Raw genomic sequence first — 14,341 nt, 5'->3', positions numbered from 1 at the left:
TTTTGTGTTTCAAGCTTTATCATACCCGGGATGTTTAATAGACTCTTGTTCGGACAGATTTCAGTGAGTTATTCCTAAAAATTACAGCCTACAATAAAAAACTACATATTTCCATGCAAAAAAATGTACCGCTTTCAGCACAAAAAATCGGAAAGAATCATACCGCTAGGGAGGTTAAAAAAACCATACTTACTAGCCTGTGGGGTTTAGCATTGTCATACTTGCAGGCAAAGTTCTCCCTACATCGCTCTCCTTCAGCATTGCTATCTTGATAATCCACACATATGCTCACAAAATTGCAGATTTTTTTTTTTAAAGGAAAACACCTTGTTTTCATCTTATTCACTTTATATCCTCAATCCTAAGTGAGAATGACATAAAAGGACCCAGCACACTCACAGAACAGGCTCAGGCCTGTGCCAGTAATATGGCTGCATATGCGCAAAATCTCGAAAATGCCTTCTGAGATATCTAAATCCCACATTAGCAGGAGACAGTTTGGGAAATCTTGCACATAGACAGACACCCTTGGGTAGCTCTGCCATACTACTAGTAAAGTACATATTCGGACAAGAAGAAAAAAAGAAAAGAGGGCAGACTCATTGGATCACTTGGTCTTCTGCTGTCACTTTTCTTATTTTCTCTTTGCTGTGGGTACCTAAAGAAAATACAATTCTCCTTTAAAGTGTATTACCACCCTAACAAGTAACGTCTTTCATTTGCTCATGTATGGTTTGTTAAATATACCACTGAAATGGCTTTTTTATATCTATAAAAACTTGTTGATCCTGCCAGAAATTCAGTTAACTTCCTGTGCTCTCTGCTTGTGCTGCACTGTTATCAGTTACCATTGATCTCAGATTTTTCTGTGCACTACACAACACCTCCCCTCTGTGTTACAAACATGAGGAAAGGGAAAGGTGTCCTGTAGTCCTAACACACGTCCTGTCCTAAGGGTGACAATACTCTCATAGATACAGTACACTGAGTGAATGCCATCAATGTAGGCAGTTGTGAATTTAGGTTTTGTGCTGCCCTAGGCAACACAAAAATAAGACACCCCCCTCCCCAGCGGAGAGAGCCTGACACCGACCAACACCAGACCCCCCCCCCCCCCCCATGGAGAGAGCCTGACAGTGATCAACAGCACCCTTGCCCCATCCCCACCCGAGACAGCCTTCCACTAAAACCCAACCCCCCGCTGGCGACAGAGAGGCAATCACCTTCACAGCTCTGGACATCCCCGGGAACGACAGTTGGGCTCTGCATACACCATCAAGCAGCCCCGTCCCCAGCGGAGAGAGCCTGACACCAACCAACACCAGACCCCCTCACGGAGAGAACCTGACAGTGATCAACAGCACCCCTGCCCCATCCCCACCCGAGACAGCCTTCCACTAAAACCCAACCCCCCTGCTGGCGACAGAGAGACACTCACCTTCACAGCTCTGGACATCCCCGGGAACGACAGTTGGGCTCTGCATACACCATCAAGCAGCCTGCAGCCTCTCTCGGATCCCACCTGGCTCCCCTGCCATCTATGTCCTTTCTTCCAGGGAGCAGTGCTGCCCCCTAAGAAATGCCGCCCTAGGCAACTGTCTTGTTTGCCTTGTGGAAAATACGCCCCTGAATGTAGGGCAGGAAGTATGTTTCTGACAGATCAAAATTAAAGCTTGGAAATAAAAAATAAATAAATTCACCATATCTAAGGACTGGTAAGGTGTAACATATTCAATTTTTTGTTCTTGGGATTAAATATACTCTAAGGAGCAAATGACAAATTGATTGACCTTAGTTGAGTTGATTTATTAAAGCGGATTGGTTTAAAAAGGAGTAGAGAGTGGCAAAGTGAATAATGTATGACTATGTTCTGAAGATCCAATCATCTGCAAAGTGTTTATAAAAAAAAAAAAATTAAAAAAACAGTATTTCATATGCAAAGGAAATATATATAAAAAAAAAAGGACTGCATGTTGATGATAATGGATGTAAAAATGGCTTTATCTTACTTGCTCAGCTAAACATTGTAAAATAAACAGGTTGGATTAGAGTTACAAGATTAAAACTGCCCGTGTACAAGCAGTTAATTTGCTGACAAGAAGCACGCTGACAGTAAGAGAGAGCAGAGTGACTGAGAGATGCTCTCACCACTGTGCTACTTCTCCTTTCTATGTTCAGTCACAGGCTGGGCTGAACTCAGTGGAAGTGGGGTGAATGATGCTGCCCATTAGACTAAGTACATCTAGTGGCGATATTTTGGGAGAAAATAGGTGAATATTGCAGCAAAATCTAGTTTTGTTATTTTATCTTTATCTGGGCTACTTTTTTGCCTTCCTCTGGATCAACTATGCATATAGGATTATAACTTTTTTTTTATTTCTTTGTGGTTGAACTGGATGGACTTTTGTTTTTTTTTCAGCCAGACTAACTATGTAACTATGTAGCTATTCAATTTTTTTGTTACTTTTGGCTGGAGTTTGCTTTATTTATTTATTTATTTATTTTTATTAACAGACTGCATAAGGTTGCTGCAAACTGTTGTGGCACATCCAGTATTGTGGACCTTTTGGTGGGTTCGTAGCCCTTTTTTTTTTTTTTACTAGATTGCCTTAATGCAATAGTCATTAACAAACAGCGCAAATGTAAATGGGCTCTCAAAGTAAAGAGTATGTTCACTTTGTAAAGTGTATAATCAATCACTTCATTGGATGATCGTAGTGAATGCACCTTCATCTTATGGGTGAAGCTGGTGAACATACATCATGGACCAACCCTGCGATGACTGAAGACAACACACCTCTATAGTGTTAACTGAGCTTATCTCAGTGAATAAAATTCAAGGAAGCCAATCACATTTGCTGATATAGAGATGACCTCTAGAACAGGGTTTCTCAACGAGGGTTTCATGGACCCCAAGGGTTCCTCCAGAGGTTGCTAGGTGTTACATGAGCAATGAGCAATTTCTGCTCCCACTGACACCATTGATCTTTTTAGCTATCTGTAAAGGGTAATTCTTCCCAATGACCGCAAGTGGAAGGAGCATTCTTCCCAATGACTATCAGACTAATTTATCATGAGTTGTAGATACAGTCATTTTTATCAGGGGTTTCTTGAGACCAGAATGTTATTTTAAGGGTTCCCCTATTTTGTAAAGGTTGAGAAAGGCTGATCTAGAAAGAAAACCCACAGAGCTTCACCCCAAAGTGGACTTAGAAGGAAAACCTACAAATCTGTGTGCAAATCTGCAATTGCAATATTAAATATATGTAACAGTAAGTAAAAATGTGAAAGCCACAGCATACATTACTTGGTAATGTGCAAATGCTAAAATAACTACTCAAGTAAAAACTCTTTAAAATATGTTAAACCCCTGTATTAAGGGGTGGTACTATATATCCCATTAGATATTTGTGTTTAATTTTCTGTATTTATATATATATATATATATATATATATATATATATATATATATATATATATATATAAACATTTTTCCTTTGCACATGTATATTTTCTGTACATGTATAATTTTATTTTAAAGGAAAATCTATTTTTAAATTATTATTCCACCATAAAAGTCAAAAAAATAAGACCATTCATCTTACATCTGAACAACTATTATATTTCTTATATTTCTTTATATAACCACAGTATTTTGTGATTTGGTTCCATTTATAAATAATGTTTATGTTTTTTACAAACTCCCAAAAAAAAGAATATGTGGCAATAAAAAAAAAAAACATTCATATTTATTTGTGTGTAAAATAAGATCACTCATCTCAACTCTGATTAGTTATAATATTTCTTATATTTCTTTATATAACCACAGTATTTTGTGATTTGGTTCCATTTATAAATAATGTTTACGTTTTTTACAAACTCTCAAAAAAAAGAATATGTGGCAATAAAAAAAAAACATTCATATTTATTTTGTGTGTAAAATAAGATCACTCATCTCAACTCTGATTAGTTATTATATTTCTTATATTTCTTTCTATAATCTCAGTATTTTTTTGATTGGGTTCCATTTATAAATGATTTTTATATTTTTCACAAACTTCCGGCGAAACAAAAAAAGAATATGTGACAGTAAAAAAAAAATGTATATTTATTTTGGGTGTAAAAATATTGGGAGGTACAGTAAATCATTTGAAAAATCAGTAAAACAAAATTGTGGCCAAACTTGAAAAAAGAAAGAACTTTGTGAAAAAAAAAAGTTTGGAGCAACACACAAGAGAACAAAGCTTGTTTTTTTCTTTCTTCATTTACTACTGTTAATTATGTACACATTTTTTACTCTTTATATTTTGTTTTACACACTTTTACATGCATTCTAGTAAATTTAAATTGTATCTATATATCTATTATATCAAATGTATTCCCAAAAAATCAATAAATCTATAGTATATATATAAATCTAAATACTAATTTTTGTTCTTTTTTTTAAATTAGGGATTGTATAGTCATTAATTTTAAAAGCAATCTGTTTTCCGCACTTTTTCACTACAGCCTAAAACTGTTGTGCTAGAGATGTTCTTTTTCAGTTTCATTGCCCTGTGTATTAGCTGGGTGGGGATGGGAGGGCTCTCAGTGACTTGTAGCATCTGGGTTGTTTATGTTCAGTTTCACTTTGATTGCAGACGTTTCCTTCCACGGACTAAAGATCCAGCTTCTCCTCCTGATCGAAGTTCCTTATTTGATGCATAACAAAAAGCATCATTGACAACCTTGTTTTCAGCTGCTCGATCTCTGAATAATCCCCTTGTCCCCTTGCGTCCCCCATCTGAGACAGGCCCGTGTGAATTTACAAGCCCACTTGTGAATCAAGTAGCATCTGATATGAATTTATAACCATCCCTTTGTGGTTTAATGCACCCCTGCTACTATTTAACAGTGTTACCCTTAAAAATCATTCATTGAGATAAAGACTCGGGGTCAAAAGTAGCTTAACCCCTGACAGAATGGACAATTACGGGGGAAGGTGGAAGAACGGGCAGCTGGAGGCACCCCGCCGGCGCTGGCACCGTGCGTCCAAAAGTCAGGTTATAAATAATAAAGTCAGACTTCCCCCTCGTTCATGAGGTCTCAAGCCTTTTATATGAAGAGTTATTGCCCTCCCAGCAGCTGCAATAATTGTGTTTCTATTGTAATGAAGACCTCCCCGAGCCGCCCCCCTACATGTCTCCATTGTTAACACTTAGTCAAGTGATTATACGCTTTGAGTGATGTTGTTTTGGGCCCAGCTGCCTAACTGCTGACGCACGGGACTGGGAGAGGGGAGTTGCGTCTGCAAGACGGGGGACACTAGCACACTAACATACCAGACCTTTTGCATAAGTCAAATGGGAACAAATGATGCTTTATAAGGCTGCTGACAAGGCAGACCCTCTGCTTTTGAAGTGGCAAATGCTTGAAGGCCTTTTCCACTTTTTTTTTTCCTCTCTTTCTCCAAAGCTCAAGCAAACATCCTTCGTTTGATATCCTACACGCTCATTATCCCTACCCCATTTCTTTTTTTTTTTCTTTTTTTTTTTTTTTTGATGGAAGGGTGACATCTTCGATGCTTAAAGGGCATTTTTTTAAAGCACTCCTAACTGTCAAGTCTTCAAGAAAAGACATTCCTTGTGCGGTATCTGAAAATGTGGAGTTTCTCCAACAGTAACTTCTTGTTCTTCAAGGCAGAAAAAAAGGTCTGAGCGTGAAATTCTTAATTAAGCAGTAAATAGTAAGCTGGGTGTCAGCAGATGTAGCCCGTAGCCATGGAGACCGAGTCACATGCATGGGGAAACTTGATGGAGAGGCCTCAGGCTTTTTCCTTGACTGGCAGCCTAAGAATTCTACAAAGCTTGTAAACTGGATTATTTGGTTGACTAATTATATCATGGCGTAAATGTGACTAAAAATAACGGAAAATTGACAAAGACAAAATTTCAAAATCTTTTTAATGATTTAGGAATTTTCCTTATAATATATCATTCCTATGTCCTAATTAAAAAGTACCGTGTGATAAAATCCTTTAAGCAACAATTTAAAAAAAAAAATGTTGCTAACAGGAATTGATTAAGGTTTACGGAAGTTAAACATCTGAGATTTGTGAAATTAACTTTTTTTTTTTTTAAATATCAGAAACTCTCATGGCTATAAATTTTATTTCTTGTTTTTACTGCTGCAGTTCTTGTTTTATCACTGGGTGCAAGTACAGGATTAGTTTTTCTGGTAATGTGAAACACCATACATATTTAAGAGGATTTATTTATGAAGGAATTGGAAAGTGCATCAAGTTAACAATTCCTTGCTTTGCTGGTTTTCCGTTAGACTTTATAGGACATTTCCCCATGTAGTAATAAAACAGTGATCTACAGGAACAGCTCATTTTTGTTGATAAAGTTAATAATAAAGTTGATAAAAGGCAAAGTTGAACAAAACCTATTTTAAAGTTGAAGAAAAATCTATTTGAGCCAAATGTTAAAAAATACATAAAAAAAAACAAGTCTTCCTTAATTTGACTTGTTGGCCAAATATTTCGGCCATTGTTTTTGTCAATGCCATTCCCACTATTTAAAAAAAAAAACCTAAAGAAAAAAAACCTCTCACAAACAAATTAAATAGCAATATTGAAAAGACTCTACTGGGGCCTACTTATAAAGGTTCGGATTGTCAGTTTTTCCCTATTTTTTTCTATTTTTTGTCCTAAATATAAAAGCTCATTAGAGGGTGGCTTTTGACATTTCCATTTATCCATCTTTCATGTTTAAACTTTGTTCTATAACCTGTTTTTTTATTACAAAGCTAGATTTTCCCAAATTGTTTCTGTGATAAGTCAGGCACTATAACTATGACTTGTGCATTTTCTTATAGTAAATGCTTTTCTCCCTCTGCAGATATCGTTGGGTTCAGTTTGAGACACTTTTCCTTCAAATTCATTATTAATTAATGAATTAATTAAAAACAATACCAAAAATCATACTACCTTCTTCTAGCCTTTTGCTTTATAACTACCTGGACCCTTAAGCAAACAGTTGAGGGGTTTTGACAAAAGAAGCAAGAACAAAAAGAACTGCAAGTATAAACAGTATGAAACTTATCAACACTTTTTAAGGTAGAACTATTTAGCTGTATTATTTACACTGTCCCTAGTTTATTCTTCTTCAATTATTATTTCTAAAGTACAACCCACTAAGCAAAAATACTTTGCATTAAAAAAAAAAATGTTATTCCTAGATACCCACCTTTCTCGAGCTTTTTAATACAAAGGAACTCTTTAAATATTTTAATGTATTTAATTAATTAATAAATAAATAATAAATGTGACTTAACTAGCTTATTTGACACCCAGAGCAAATAGTTTTTAACATCAACTGCTCTTTCAGACAAAATAATTTTTAGTATAATCACAAATGAAAAGCATAATAATAATAATAAAAAATAATAATAATAATAATAATAATAATAATAAAGGCTCTGGGGAACATGACCCTCCTAACCCTATTGAATTGACTTGTATTGTCACTGTATTGTCTCCCTTTTTTTCTGTAAATCCTGTATATTATTAATAATAATAATAATAATGATAGTCAGAAAAGCAACACAGACAGGAACAAACTGTAATGCAATTTTATATTGGTAGTAAGTAGAAAAGCACCATCTTAAATGTGTTGGTCAGTGAGAGAAGGACCAACTTATTTTAGTGGTCAGTAGGAGAAAGTACCACTTATTTCAGTGGTCAACAGGAGAGGGAGAAGAACTCCCCTATTTTAGCGGTCAGTGGGAAAGAGAGAAGAATGCCCTTTATTTTAGTGGTCAGTGGTGAAAAGTACCCCCTTATTTTACTCATCAGTGGGATAAGACCCCCTTATTTTAGGGGTTAGTGGGAAAAGGAATCTCCTATTTTAATGGTCAATGGGAGATGAACCACTCTATTTTAGCGGTCTGTGGGTGAAGGACCCTCTTATTTTAATGGTCAGTGGAGGAAAGACCCTTTTATTTTAGTGGTCAGTGGGAGAATAACCCCCTTAGTTTTGTGGTCAATGGGAGAAGGAACCCCATATTCTAATGGTCAATGGGTAAAAAAAAATGTATTTTAATGGTCAATGGGAGAAGAACCCCCCATATTTTAGTGGTCCATGGGAGAAGGGCCTTCTTATTTTAGTGGTCAGTGGGAGAAGGAATCCCATATTTTAATGGTCAATGGGGAAAAAAAACTTTATTTTAATGGTCAATGGGAGAAGAACCCCCCATATTTTAGTGGTCCGTGGGAGAAGGACCCTCCTATTTTAGAGGTCAGTGAGAAAATATTCCCCTTATTTTCATGGTCAGTGGGAGACGGAACCCCATATTTCAATGGTCAATGGAAGTAGAACCCCTTTATTTTAATGTTTAATGGGAGAAGAACCTACTTATTTTAGTGGTCAGTGTTAGAAGGACTCCCTTGTTTTATTGGCCAGTGGAAAAAGAACTCCCTTATTTTTGTGGTCAGTGGGAGAAAGACCCCCTTACAATGTTGAACAGTGGAATGACTCCTCCCTTACAGACAGTTAAATATTTTATAGCAGGGGTGGACTGACCATTTGGAAACTTGGGCACTGCCCGAGGGCCCGGGGTCAGTAGGGGGCCCCATGAGATACCCCTGGTACCTTTTTCATAGGCTTTTTTGAGTTTGGACAAGGACACAGGGGCCCCATGACCCCCTATTGCCCGGGGACCCCATGAGTTGTCAGTCCGCCCCTGTTTTATAGTTCAAGGAACTCCAGTCAACCTCTGCAGGAACCCTAGAGTTGTAAAGAACCCTCGATTCTGAATGAGAAACATTGCTATAATTCCTTACCATATGATATGGAATATCATAAATGTAATTTAAAAATAACATTAGTTACAGGAATTTGTTGTGAGAACATTTTCATTAAGTACAGAAAATACCTGTTGATTTTGCCAGAAATGCAAATTTCAACAAACTAGAATGAACATGGGCTGAGCAAGTGAAAATCAAGCCATGTATGGTGGTCCTTAGTAAACCAATACCACGGAGTTTAGTGAGAACCTTTATTTCTTTATGTCACTTAACCATACATACCGTATCTGTACTCTTTTCAGTTTCACAATATTCTTTTTTTTTTCGCATTGGTCCCGTACATGTGCATAGGCACCATAGCGAGCATGTATCCTGTATGGCTAATTGTATGGCTGATTCGTACTTCTGCCTGGCACCACGAGGGTTGTCAGTTCAAATCCCAACCATGGCATTATATGCCTGGAGTTTGCAAGTTCTCCCTGTGCCTGCGTGCATCCTGTCTAGATTGGCCCTAGTATGTGTATGTATGAATGTGAGTTAGGGACCTTAGAGTGCACACTCCTTGAGGGTTAGGGACTGATATATTTGTAAAGAGCTGTGTAAATTGATGGCGCTATATAAGTACCAGATATAATAACTATAACAGATAGAAAAAGATAGGATGTCTCTTTCGCGATAAATAGCCTGCCTGCTGGCATTTTGATTTTTTTTGTTCCTTTAGCCTAGGTTCACACTTGAGTGTTTTTCAGAGTGTTTTCCGGTTTGTAGAAACCCACTACAGTCCATTTAACATGGTTTCCTATGGATCAAGTTCGCGTCTGTGCATTTTGAGCCAGTGCATTTTTTGGAAAGGGCTAGGGACTTTTTTCCAGCAGGACATTGTGTTTTTTGTGTAATAGACATCAATGGAAATGAAAACAAAAATGCAAAACGCACCAGAAACGCATCAACTGAAACCTGCATAAATGTGAACCTAGCCTTAGTTCTTCTTTAAGCTGAGGCTGTAGTTAGTCTTTGTACAAGGGAAAATCTCCCTCTCTTTAGTCTAATGGTGGTCATACACGCTCCACTTTTATTATACTGTCAATAGTTGATTTGATCAAACTGATCGAATCTGCAAACAATCAAATAGCCATAACCTCCCTTCCAATTGATTTAGTTTGGTAATCATCTAACTGAGGAGGTCAATCATGGTGGGAAATTGTTGACAGTTTTGCATTGATTGGCAGCACCAAAATACTTTGTTCATGAATACGATCGCTCAGCTTATGAGATTACATGGTGGAAACAGACATAATGGTAAATTACAATCATATCTTAACTATTGATCAAAATCCACTTCACCATGTGGGGTGTATTGATCAATTGGGTTGTCGACTAGGGGTTGCTTATTCTGATCAGAAGAGATCAATAAGAAAAGAAATCAATCATTTATCGAAGGGCGTATGGTCACCATAAGATCTGTTGAGCTCAGCGTCTCACCAGCTCAATTCATATTTATTTTTCTGTATTTCATGTTTTTCTTACAATTCTGTTCTGAATGTAATATTGTAAAACAGGACAGTGTTTGTAGCCGATAGGAGACCATTGCTTCTCTCTACTGACCTCACGCAGATGTGCAGCTTTCTGTAACCTCACCGTCACCCCTTTAAAACTAGCATTGGCTTCCTCTGTAAACAAATAAAGTATGACACCGGGGTCACGTACTGTATTGACATTTTCCGTCGCAAAAAATGGAGCAAAAATTCACAATAATGGCCAAAGAAATACTGCCAACTGTCCTTAATTTACTGTGACCGTCCCCATGTTTGGAACTTTTTGTCCCTGAAAAGGTCCCTAATTTTCATGTTACCTTGTGGGTGTGGGTTTTATTGTGGGTCTGGGATGCACATCCTGACAGCTATTCATATTACCAGACACTGCAAATTCAAGGGTGAGTCTGCTGAAAATTCAAATCTTAGCTTCCCTTGTCACTTCCTCCCATGCTCACATCCAGGACTTCACCAGAGCCTTTCCCATTATCTGGAACTCCCTACCCCAAACTGTCCAACTGCCTCCTTCTCTTCAGAGAAGCCTACCCTGCATCCATCTAACAACTGTACTTTTATTTTCTCCATCAGCTCATCTTCCACAGTTATTACCTTTAGAATCACCTGACCCTCCCTTTTAGATCGTAAGCTCTAACGAGCAGGGCCCTCTGTTTCCTCCTATATTGAATTGTATTGTAACTGTGCTGTCTGCCCTCATGTTGTAAAGCGCTGCGCAATCTGTTGGTGCTATTTAAGTCCTGTACTATTGTAATAATTGAGTAGATACTGGCCTTTTGAACTACTTACTTTGCCTTAAAATAATTTACAGGGACTCTGAGTGTTGGCATCTCTGCATTTGAGTTCACCAAACACCCATGGCAATTAAAAAGTTGAATTAATTCATTTTACATGATAGAAAATGAAGACAGGTTGAGAGTCGCTCACTGCAAGAAGATTCAAGATCACTCACTTCTGAGTTTGGCTGTCCCCTTCTCCAGCCTCTGTGGCCAGAGAGGTAGACAATGAAGTGCAGTGCAGAGCTACTGATCCCCTATGTGACAGCAATAAAGTTAATTGAAAAAAAAAAGTGTACAAAAGTAAAAGTAAATAAACAGCGCAAATTTAGATGATTAATCAATATAATAAATCATATAAAATAGGTGCATAAATTATTCGTGTTTGCTCTTAATCTTAAACAAAAACACCCAAAAGTCCATGTGCTGAAAACATAATTAAATTGTTGAAATAAAAGTGCAAACTTCTTTTCTTCAAAAAATACTTTCACCTTCCACCCGTGCACAAACCAACATCGAATACACTCACCAGAACTTGGTGAGTAAAAGACCTTTAAGGAATTTTTAGGGATCCTAAACCCTCTTTGGTGCCACGCTAGGGAAAATCTTCACCCTCCGAATAGACTCCACCATCCAACCAAAAGAAAAAAACTCACATAGCATAATATTGTCACACAATAGTAACTTTTTCCAAATGGAGATTAAGGCCACTCACATGTTAAACACTTGCTAAAGGCATGTTTATTATGTATAAAAGGCTTCAGTTCCAGCAGATATACAAACTTTTCCTTCCAGGACTCTCACATCCACAGTGGAACAAAGACAGGACTCCTCTTAGACCAAACAGTGAACCAAGATGGCCGCTGGAACGCACCGCTCAGCGTGTGTTCCACTCACCGGAAATGACGTCAGGCGCATGGAGTGTGGACCGGAAATGCGTCAACGCGTTTCGCCCCTCCCTTAGGGCGTTATCAAGACACCCATCTCCCGTCCTCACTCACTTAAATATCAATGGAATACCCTCCCCTCCGATTTAATTGGTCAGACCACCTCCCAGGATAATTTCAGAGGCTGCTCCTCCCACTCCAAGACGTGAGAGACCTTTACAAAAATGCCGATCCACATAGCCACATAATGACTTCTGACAATTAATATAAACAATTCCAATAAAAATTATAGTTTAATATAATTCATATTAAAAAATGTATATCTATCTAAAAACAGATTGCAAAATAAAAATAAAAATAAAAAAATAAAAATAAAAATGAAATAAAATTAAAATAAAATAAAAATAAAAATAAAATAAAATAAAATAAAAATAATAATAAAAATAAAATAAAAATAAATATAAAAATAAAAATGAATATAAATAAAAATACAGATCAAAAAAATAATAAAAATAAAAATAAATATAAAAATAAAAAAATAAAAATAAAAATAAATATAAAAATAAATATAATACAATTTTATTTTATTTTTATTTTATTTTATTTTTAATATTATTTTATTTTTATTTATAATTATTTTTATATTTATTTTTATTTTATTTTTATTATTATTTTTATTTTTATTTTATTTTATTTTTATTTTTATTTTTATTTTATTTTCATTTTATTTCATTTTTATTTTTATTTTTTTATTTTTATTTTTATTTTGCAATCTGTTTTTAGATAGATATACATTTTTTAATATGAATTATATTAAACTATAAATATATTGTTTTTATTGGAATTGTTTATATTAATTGTCAGAAGTCATTATGTGGCTATGTGGATCGGCATTTTTGTAAAGGTCTCTCACGTCTTGGAGAGGGAGGAGCAGCCTCTGAAATTATCCTGGGAGGTGGTCTGACCAATTAAATCGGAGGGGAGGGTATTCCATTGATATTTAAGTGAGTGAGGACGGGAGATGGGTGTCTTGATAACGCCCTATGGGAGGGGTGAAACGCGTTGACGCATTTCCGGTCCACACTCCATGCGCCTGACGTCATTTCCGGTGAGTGGAACACACGCTGAGCGGTGCGTTCCAGCGGCCATCTTGGTTCACTGTTTGGTCTAAGAGGAGTCCTGTCTTTGTTCCACTGTGGATGTGAGGGTCCTGGAAGGAAAAGTTTGTATATCTGCTGGAACTGAAGCCTTTTATACATAATAAACATGCCTTTAGCAAGTGTTTAACATGTGAGTGGCCTTAATCTCCATTTGGTAAAAGTTACTATTGTGTGACAATATTATGCTATGTGAGTTTTTTTCTTTTGGTTGGATGGTGGAGTCTATTCGGAGGGTGAAGATTTTCCCTAGCGTGGCACCAAAGAGGGTTTAGGATCCCTAAAAATTCCTTAAAGGTCTTTTACTCACCAAGTTCTGGTGAGTGTATTCGATGTTGGTTTGTGCACTGGTGGAAGGTGAAAGTATTTTTTGAAGAAAAGAAGTTTGCACTTTTATTTCAACAATTTAATTATGTTTTCAGCACATGGACTTTTGGGTGTTTTTGTTTAAGATTAAGGGCAAACACGAATAATTTATGCACCTATTTTATATGATTTATTATATTGATTAATCATCTAAATTTGCGCTGTTTATTTATATTTATATTGTTTGTGTTTTCACGATTGGCACAGCAGCATTTTTAGAGTGTTATTTGGAAAGTTTTGGCGCAGGAATAAGTTTTCTTGTATATACAAAAGTAAAAGGTACACCCAAGCACCTATATTCCCCCCCCAAAACATTGAGGCCCCCCCACCCCCATACACATATGAACACATGCATTGAGGGGCACCTCCATATAAAAACATCAATTGAATTACACATGTTATATATCGTTATGCCGTCAGAGTGAGAGTAATAATTGTAGGTCATTCATTCATGGTTAACTGATGCTGTATCGTGGCTTTTAAAACACCACCAATGGAAAATGTTGGGTACCAATGCCATTTTACAGGCATACACAATTTTAAAGCTTTACAGGTTTGGTATCTATTTACTCAGCACACTCTCATCTTTTTTATTTTACACAAAAAATTGGGTAATATATTGCATTTGTGTGTGCCCTAAAATTAAATTTAGTGTATCTGTTTGAATGTGATAAACCATGGTGCTAATATCATGTGACAAAGATTTGGAACTAACAAACTACCACCATTTTCTTCTCCAGCATCTCTGCTTTCAGAGCAAATATATAATGTTTTGGAGTTTTAGAGAATCTTCATGTCTAAAATGATTTTTTTAAACGTG

General features: G+C 36.5%; 1 protein-coding gene across 1 annotated transcript in view; it reads right to left on the bottom strand.

The window, feature by feature from the left end:
* The window catches only part of PKHD1 (PKHD1 ciliary IPT domain containing fibrocystin/polyductin), an 808,705-nt gene that overhangs the window by 294,266 nt on the left and 500,098 nt on the right, over window positions 1–14,341 (bottom strand). The gene's annotated exons all lie outside the window — the stretch shown is intronic.

The sequence above is a fragment of the Staurois parvus genome, unplaced genomic scaffold (assembly GCF_062004578.1).
Source record: "Staurois parvus isolate SC_StPar_1 unplaced genomic scaffold, SC_StPar_1.0 ptg000390l, whole genome shotgun sequence".
Taxonomy (NCBI): domain Eukaryota; kingdom Metazoa; phylum Chordata; class Amphibia; order Anura; family Ranidae; genus Staurois; species Staurois parvus.
This window is presented reverse-complemented; position numbering and strand designations above follow the sequence as displayed.